Source organism: Apium graveolens, chromosome 11, assembly GCF_009905375.1.
Source record: "Apium graveolens cultivar Ventura chromosome 11, ASM990537v1, whole genome shotgun sequence".
In the NCBI taxonomy this organism is placed as follows: domain Eukaryota; kingdom Viridiplantae; phylum Streptophyta; class Magnoliopsida; order Apiales; family Apiaceae; genus Apium; species Apium graveolens.
In genome coordinates, this window is record NC_133657.1 from 40,079,011 (window position 1) to 40,088,994 (window position 9,984).

Consider the following 9,984-nt stretch of genomic DNA (forward strand, 5'->3'; position numbering starts at 1 on the left):
AAACTACTTTTACCCATTCTTCTGAGACGTCTCACTACTGCTTTACATGATCATTCTACTAATCGTAGGGTTTCGTGCTACTACGCTCGTTTCTCATGCTCATAGCAGAACATCTTCTCTCACCTGAGCATAAGCTCTTTTTGCTAACTCTTCAGTAACCGAACCCCCTCAAGTAAGCAAAAAGATTCACACTCGCAAAGACACAACCTTCAAATTCATGCAAGTTCCAGTACTTGTATCTGCTTTCATGGCCACTTATATTCCTTTACCTATCTTCAATCTTCCCAGTCATGAACAGCAAGCTCAACCTCCAGTGGTTCAAACCACCCAGGCTCAAACATCAGATGCTCTTCCTCTGCAGGAAATAATTCCTCAAACTCAAACTATTCCTCCTTCTGTTGAAAGACCCCCAGTGGTTGGTAGGACTGACCATGAAGTTGTAGAACCACAGCTTCAATCCCAGGTCATAGAGCCAAACACAGAGTCACAACCTATCTCAACCTCTCCCCCACTGTCTAAAATGTTGCCTAGAAGGTTAGTAGGATGTAGTATGTTGTTGGATGTGAATGAACCCTCAGCTCTGCCTCCACCCAAGAAAAGAAGAACATTTATTGAGGCATCTGAAAGCCCATCCTTGTCCTCCCAACAGGACATGGACTTTGAAATGGCCAATGAACAATTACTAGAGACATTCTCTCAACAGGATGAATCTATTGAAATTCGCCATAGGGCCATGGCATCCTGTACTGAGTCAAGCAAACTTCCATTACTCACAATGGAAGCATACAGACCAATAGATGATACTCAGGACACGGAGCGAGGAGTGCACATTGAGTCGGTTACAGTGCCTGCCATAGTTACGGCAGAAGAGCAGTCACATGCTTCTGAGGGAAAATCTGACTCTCAGCCACCTTTAATAGAGTCATTTTCTCCACTCCCAGATCCAACACCTCTGGCTCCCTCACGGGATTCTCCACTCGTAGATTTATCTGGAGAAAGTGGAGGGCAACTCGGTCAATCTATCCCTGAAGCAATTCAGACATCTATTTCACATGAAAAGATAGGTTTGACTGAGGATCGGGACTCGCGAATTCCCATTGCACCACCACTGACCTCTCTTGAAGAGGCTAGGGTGTTTTTAAATGCAGGTACAGAAGATCAACATCAGGAGGACTCCTCACGAGCAATTATATTGAGAGATACACAAGCACGTGAGTTGAGTGAATCAAACAGGAGAGATATTCAGGTGAGCGCACACCAGACACAAACACTGAAAATCTGTTAGCTCAAATTGCTGAACTGAAAGAACAACTTGCAAAAAGTCAAGCTGAGGCTCAATCATTCAAAGCACAAGTGGTTGAACGGTCTTCTTCTTCCACCTCTGTCAATAATCAGCTGGCTCTCATCAGGACTGAAATATCAGATTTGAAGACATCTGTTGTACCAAAGCTTAACTCAATCCAGGCATCTCCAACGTTATCAGCTGAAGATATTTCAAACTTCTGCTCTCTCCATACAAGAATGACTTCTCTTGAAGACTTGGTTGAAATGAATTATTCACTGGATTCCTCCAGATTTTTGAAGATAGAGACGGGCATGGAACATCTCAATGAAGGGATGAAGCACTTGTACTTCATGATAAAAAATTCTCACTGCCCTAATGAAGAACAAAGGACTTTCTTTGAAGGGCCGTCCGGTGGAGGCTCAGGCTCTGGAGGTGATGGAGGTCATGGAGGATCTAAGGGAAAGTCTGTAGAGGATTCCTCAACCAAGGGGGAGAAGAAAGGGAGAAGTGAAAAGGGAAAAGAAAAAGATTCGTCTGCTGGAGGCACAGGGAAGCCTGATGATATCTACTATAGTGGAGAACATGATGACTTTGATATTTGTGACGTTCCCACTGAACCAGTCTTGGAAGATAAAGATGATTTCTTTGAAGCTGAGGAGGAAAGTGATTTTGGAGAATGGGAAGAGGAAGCGCAAGTGGATCCTGTTTTTGAGAAAGAGTTTCAGCAGCAGCAATCAGAGTTGAAAAGAAAAGAAGCTGAACTCAAAAAGGTATCCCAGATCATTGACATGAGGAAAGACATCTAAAGAACAGAAACTCTTCAAAAGCAACATCTTCATGACATTAAAGCTAAAGAAAGGAGAAGAGATGTCAGACTGAAGATTGGTGAAAAATGGGATGAAGCTAGGAGAGTACTTGATATGCCTCAGCTGAGCACAAACAATGATAGGCAGTTTCTACATCTTCTGGACAAGCTGGAGATCTCTAATCCAAACAATGACGTGTACATGAATGCTATAAAGACTGAAGTCTCGAGGATCACAGCTGCCTTTGACAAGTCTCTAAATGTAATGAGCATATTTGTATATTGTCAGAGCGAAGGATCTTTCAAGGTATCACTTCATCTGTTTGAGAATCGTTCTTTATCAGAGATTTGGGTTCTTCTCAACAAAGTCAAAAGAAGCTCAGAATTGAATGAAGTTCTTCGAGAAAGGCTCAAAGAGTTTGCCAGCAGGGCTAGTCCTCAAGTGGTCAACAATCCTCATCAGGTAAGATTCTTTAAGTGTGACTGTCTTCAAATCTGCCAGCTCGATTCACAATCTCTTAAAGACTACTCAGCTAAGCATCTTGTCTGGATGGAACATCACTTAAGAACTGCTGGATATTCATTCATGTTGAAAACTCAAACAGCTGATCTAATTCAAGCTTATTGTGAAAAGAATATTAAAAGGTATGACCGGTTCAAGAATAAGCTAAAGTTAGTTGGAGTTCAACCAGTCAGACCAGCCAGCTTCACTTCTGAAAAGGATCGTGTCTTTGACAAGGAGTTGCTTCAAGATTTGGAAGAAGGTGAATTCGGAAGAGAAGACAACTGAATTCAATTAGCTCAAAACTCAATGTAATATGATTAGAGCTTTATGAATCAAGATAGACTAATGTAGTTATATGTTCAGACTAGAGGAACATCTATCTTGTATTCACATGTAAATTTATTTTGGAATCTGGAAAATGTTAAATATAATCCAGAACTTTTCTGCTGTTTACTTTGCATTACTGTTTATATCTTTTTCTTATTTGTTAGTTGAGTTATCCTCTAGGTATTTATTATTATTGTCTAACAAACAAATATGGGGAGATTGAAAGGCATATATCATAGCCTATTTGTTTATTCGAGGATTTAACTCAACTCAAATAAGGATGTAACTAGTAAATAGTGGTTATATCGTCATAGAGATCTCTCAAAGTAACATATGTCAAAGGATTAAGCAACATTGTTCTTCTACAGACTTGATGACTTAATTCACTGGAAGAAGCTCAAGAAATTGATCAAGCCTCAGTGATATAAATCAAGATTGTGGATTTAATCAAGTGACAGAGATCTCGTCAGGGTATCAATTAATTATAAGGATTTAGTCTGAAGAAAATCAAGAGTATCAAAGTCAAGGCATGAAGAAACGTCACGGAAGTTAGTCACTCATGAACCAAACAGTACATCGAGTGTCAACATTAAAGTGTGGAATTGATTCATAATTATCAGAAGATTTTCAGAAGAATGGTTGCTGTTCATGAGTAGTATTAATTCTCTATTAATTAATTAAGTCGTATAATTTAATTAAAAAAATAAATTATATCTGCAAAGATTAATTTATTGATTAATTGAATTAATTGATTAATTAGTTCTGAATTAATATTATGTATTTTCAGAATTGATTTTGAATTAATATTCTATATTAATTCAGCAAGACTATCTTTTGTATTAGCAAGACAATCGGTATGACAATCAATAGTCATACCGAAAGTCATGCCAGTTCATTTGATTGTCTTGCCAGTTCAAATGGATTGTCTTGCCGAAAGTCTTTCTAGTTCAAATGAATTGTCTTGCCGAAAGTCTTTCTGGATCAAGTGGATTGTTTTGTTTACTTAACAACAGCAGCTGATTTTCAACAGAATGAATTGAATACAGCTAACTACTCAAGAACACAAAAAGAAAAACAGAAAGCAGTGAACTTATTATTCTCAACTGCAATATCTCAGGACATTCATTTCTAGTATTTATTGTTAAATCTTAACCACTAGAAATCATTTTCTTGTTCTTGTGTAACTATCTAGCAGATCAAAATCCCTAGAACTTAATCTCAAATTGCATTTAGCATTTGATCCTTTTTATTACAAAAATAGAAAAAGTTCATGTCGAATTTATTCTAGATTTGAAATAATTTATTTGAGATTAATCCCTTGTAAACGATACCGTTGTTGTAACACCTTTCAAGTTTAATAATAGTTTTATTTAACTTGAATTTTGTTTCACTTTTTTATTCCGCATTATATTCGATTAAACGGTATTGTTTGTATTCAACCCCCCTTCTACAAACATATTGAGACCTAACAGTAAATATTCAGATACGTGAAATACGATGCTATAATACTTGATGTTGATATATATACGTATATGTTTTGTTCTCCTATGACAAACCTCTATAGTTCAGAGGTAGATTCCAAGCCAGATATTTTGTGGTAGTATATTTTATATATATACAATTCTCTTCAATTCGTTCTTTTCTCTCCTTTTCATTTCATATAAGCTGAGAAGAACAACCCTTCCAGAAGGGGAGGTATTGTCGAATGACTATCTATCTGTGTGATAGAAGCCTAGTAGGATACGATCTATTGTTTAATTTCTTGTCATGTACTAAAGGTTGGCCACCTTCTGTACTAACTATGCAATGTAAAAAGTGTTCATGATCATAGTGATCTCTCAATATATTCTTTTACTTCTATATGAAGGACGAAGCTTTCGAAGATGGAGGCAGCTAGAGATGAAGTGGTACCAAGTATGGTAGTATTCCGATTCTAATGCGTTCGTGATACTAAGGTTGACGTGATTATTAAAAGGTTATAGAACGCTAACGAGAAAAAGTGTAATCAGTATAAAATTTGGTACGGAAGATAGTAACGATTACGAACTGGAAAAGAGTGGGTATTGAGAAGCAAAAGCTGTAGATCTAGATGAGATAATGAGAGTCTGTACAATAGACTTGAAAGAAATTTGGAATGATCACTTAACGCGGATTGAGTTTTCTTATGATAATCGATCGTATGTCAGTATCGAGGTATCGCCTTATGAGATCCTTGAGGGAAGACAATGTCGATCTCCCTTATGTTAGGATGAAGTTGTAGAGCGCAAGATGCTCGGACCCGCAGTAGTCCAAAGGACCAAGGATATAATAGATCTAATCAAAGGACGGCTGGTAGCAGCCCAAGATGGACATAAGAAGTATGTTGATTTGACACGAAAGGATAAAGAATAGGAAGTAGGGGACCTAGTGCTGTTATAGGTATTCCCTTGGAAAGGATGGATGTGGTTCGAAAAGAAAGGAAAACTAAGCCCACGAATTGTTGGACCCTTGGATATATTAAGTCGTATTGGGAAGTTAACATATGAGCTAGCCTTACCCCGAACCTTAGCAAGTTCATAACGTGTTCCATGTATCAATGTTAAGGAAGTGTAATCCGGATGCCAGACAAATAGGCGCATATGAGCGCATAGACATGCAACCAGACGTAACCTATATGGAGCAATTAGGAAGGGTTATAATTAAAAATGGACAAGTGCTTAGAAGAAGGGTTATCATGCTAGTCAGGGTTTGTGGCAAAACCACAATGTGGGAAAATTGACTTGAGAGTTAGAAAGTGCAATGCTAAGAAAGTATCCCTATTCATTTTCTATCTGATTCCGGGACGAAATCCTTTTAAGGAGGGCAGACTGTAATAACCCCAAAAATTTTGGACTTTTTGTAAACCTTATGAATATTGATTTTGCTGATTATGCTGAATAAGAAAACTTTTCATGCCACACAATGTAGCAGTTCTTTTATTGATATTCTGAGGTCTTATTAGTACTCTATATGGTATATAAGTGTATGTAAAGATCGTCAGAATCCAAATCCGAACACTTTGATTTTTCCCGAAAATCCACCAGATACCGAAAGAATTGAGTATAAGGTAACATGATAAAAAAGATTTAAATTCAAGGATTTTTAGAGAGTATCATAAAAGGAATATAAAATATTGAGAAAGGTTTAGGGGAACCTAAGTAATAAGATCCCAGTTATGATCCCTCAAATGATAAACGAGAACGAAAGTTAAGCGAACCGTATAACAGATAAGCGGTCATTAGCCAAGTAATTAGGGGTTAATCAAAGAGGTTAGTGGATGACGGTGTCATCACACCAACAAGAAGAAGACAAGTGTAAGAGGATGACATGAGAAAGGTGACATAGGTATGGTGACATAAGCATGACAAATGGAGGGATTGGTTGGTTGATTGTGAGCCACACAATTTTTACCATGGTAACAATATAATTAACAATAAAAGGAAGTAACCAAGCTAAACACCACACAAATCATTTATTCAAACTAGAAACATTTTTACTTCACTTTTTCTTCCCTTGCTCTCGGCCAAAACCAGAGCAGCAACTTAAAACTACCATATCTCCTTCAATACTCACTCAAATGTTGTGTTCTATAGCTCGTTGGAAAGGTATTGAGATGGCCTACAACTCTTGTTCAAAAGTCTCGTCCAAATAAGCAAGGTAAGACCCTCATTTTTACAGTTCTTTAAATAGGACTTTTAGAAACTTCAAAACCTAACTTTGTGTTCTTGATTTCTTTGGAAAGATCAAGCTTGTAGGAGGTTAAAGGCTCCCTAAGGCTTCCTAGAAACTTAACACCTACCAAGGAAGGTATCAACTTCAAACCCTAGCTTTTATTTTATGATTCCATTAAGTTTTATTGAAGCATTGTTAGTATTAAGGCTTGATCTTTGATTATAAGTAGTTTTGGTGGATTTGTATTGGTTTTGAATATTGGGTCTTTGATTGGTTGGATAAATTGGTAAAACTTGGAGTTGGGGACTGAGTTTGTATTATGATGGTTGAATATTATTGTATTGGTGGTTGTGAGTGAATTGATGATAATTTAGAGTGTTAATTAAATTGGAAATCGCGTAAACATAAACGTCATAATGCCCGATTTTCCTTAACTGTTCAGTTCTTAACTTTAGGACCCGTCAACACACTGAAAGATTCTAACCTTTGCCATGTTTAGATAGTTCATGTTACGAGTTTTGTTTTGATATGTGGTTTGCTCGAATCTGATGCACGGTTTAGGAGAAACAATCGTTTTAAGTAACGGCGTTTCGCGAACCAACCATTACCCCTCGCCTTACTTTGAAACCTTGGTTAAGGTCCTTAAATGACTAATTGGAGTATGAAACAATTATGTAAAGTGGATTAGGCAGTTGGTAGGGTACTCACGAAAGAATCGCCTTAAAATTCTTAATGGTTAATTTATTAAAAATGGTGGAGCCGAGGGTACTCGAACGACTTATGTGATTCGTTAGGCGTAGAAGTGACCATCAGCGAACGTTAGGGTTCAATTGGTTAAAGTCTAGTTTCTTAAGCAACCGGGGTTTAATTCCGACTTATGTTGTTGTTCATAGGTTATCGGATCCACTCTAAGCTTAAGTCTATCCGGGAACACTCAGGCAAGTTTTCTACCTGTTATACTGTTGTTGTGATGTAAATATATGTAGATGCATTATCTTGTGATAAGTGCATGATTGTTATTAGCAAATTTTGCGATATATTGGAGCATGCTGATATGGTATATATGCATGTCTATTTCATAATCTTGATTTCTAATTTTTGATTCAAATGCTTATAAGTTGCATCATACCTATGCTAGAGATAAGCAGCAGTTGCGTATACCCTTAGTATAGGGGACCCAAAGGTGAACATTTTCTAAACCGGGAGTCGATGTTCCCGAGTATATTATATATATATATATTAATATATATATATATTGATATAGTTTTCAAAACTTTTATTCGATAACTTTATTTTATTTAATGAATATTATTTTGAATATTCATTCGAGGACTTATGACTCCGCTTACTTTATTTAATGAATATTATTTTTAAATATTCATTCGAGGACTTATGACTCCGTTTATTTTATTTAATGAATATTATTTTGAATATTCATTCAAGGACTTATGACTCCGCTTATTTTGTTAAATAATATTCTTTATTTTATTAAAGAATAATGTTTCGATAATCAAACTTATTTTCGATTATTCAAATAAAGATCGTACTTTCGTATAAGTATATCTTTGGTTATTTATTATTCATTTCAAGTATGAGTTTTAAAACTTCTACTTCAATTATTTTTATAGAGATTATCCTTTATGGGAATATTATTTAAATAATAATATTCAGATATTTTCTAATATATCGGGACTGATTTATTTCATTAAATCAGCATTACTCCAAACATTCTTAAAAATGTTTTCGAGTCTTCAAAGTCATTTTTAAAGGTTAGAGCGGATCCCAAAACTCGTTTTCAAATTTAAGATCTTCCTTTTTGAAGGGGACTTGAATACTCGCTCAAAAATGTAAGGGATCCGGCTCTGTGGTGTACTTTATATTCGCAACGAGGTTGCTGTTTTGATAAATAAATTGATTACTTACCCAATGTTCGGGAAGTAAGTCCATCTATTTGAGTCGGCATAAGCAACATGGGCTCAGTGGGTGTCCATGAAAGTATAAGTGGCTCAGTGGGAGTCCATCAATGCGTAAGTGGCTGAGTGGCAGTCCAACATAGGTCCTAATGCGGCCAGGGTGATGACCAGTGGGGAATTCGTCCATCTACTAGTAGAAAAGGTTACTTATTGGTATCTTTGCCTGATCAGCAAGATATCAGGTTTATGCCAAGGTTTTCTCCTTTCCAAATTCATTGGATATTGCAACTCTGTTTATAAATTTTCATAACAGAGGTTTTCAAGGAGTGTATGAAATGTATATATATATAGGTGTATATATATATCGGGACTTAATGAAGTATCTCGTAACTTCATTTCTTTCAAATGATATTTCAAAGATTGAATCTATTCAAGTCTTATCTTGTAGTCTCATCAGTGTGATGAACTTTTGAAACTGATTATAACTTGAACGGTGGTAGTTCAAGTAGTATTTGGAAAAGATATAAGTATATTGGAGTATCTTGTAACTTCATCTATTAAACTTATATCTAGTAAATGATTATCTTATGCATGTCAAAGATTTTCAGAAAAACTTTGAGACAAGGTTAGATATATGAGATCACCTTGCAACGGTATTTTTATACAGTTATAAACTGGAACTCTGTGTATATTATACATGTCAGAAGATTTCAAAGATTGTGAAAAATATATATATATACTGAATATTTTGCGACTTGGTCGCGTTAAGATAACAAACTTGGTTCATTTCTTTTTGACCAAGACTTTCATGAGTACTATGAGAATGCTCATATATTGTTAATTATTATACATATTATTTCGGTGGGCTTGTTGCTCACCCTTGCTTTCTTCTTTCATCACACAACAATAGATAGACAAGATGAATAGGATCAAGCTCCCAATTCGTGAGCGGTTAGGAAATGTTCGGCAGCTTCCTGTAGGAGGTAATGCCGTTGTAGCTGAGGTAGGAGCTACCAGTAGGCTAGGCTTTCAAATTTTGGTTTGCCAGACTTATGTATATTTATGAATTATAATAATGGCAAAGAATATGTAAATTATTCAGAAACCCTTTTTATGGTGAAATGGTTTATAATTATGGAATAAAATAACTTGTGTTATTTTTGGTATTCATCTCTGAGACTATAACTTGTGGTGTGTGTGTGTATATTGTGGGGTCACAGTACGCAGTAGTTGGTTGACTGTTAAGATTAAGTATTGATAAGGGAAATGGAACTTGTGACAACCCGAATTTCTTACCCCGGATTTGGGGGTGTTACATTTTGTCTCGATCTTCTCTTCCTGTAAATCAGCTAATTTCCTCATCTGAACGTTTCCTTTAAGTCCTGATATTATCTTCTGATAGATATCTTCTGAACCTTAAGTACTGATGACTTAAGTTCTGACTTCAGTATAAGTGTTG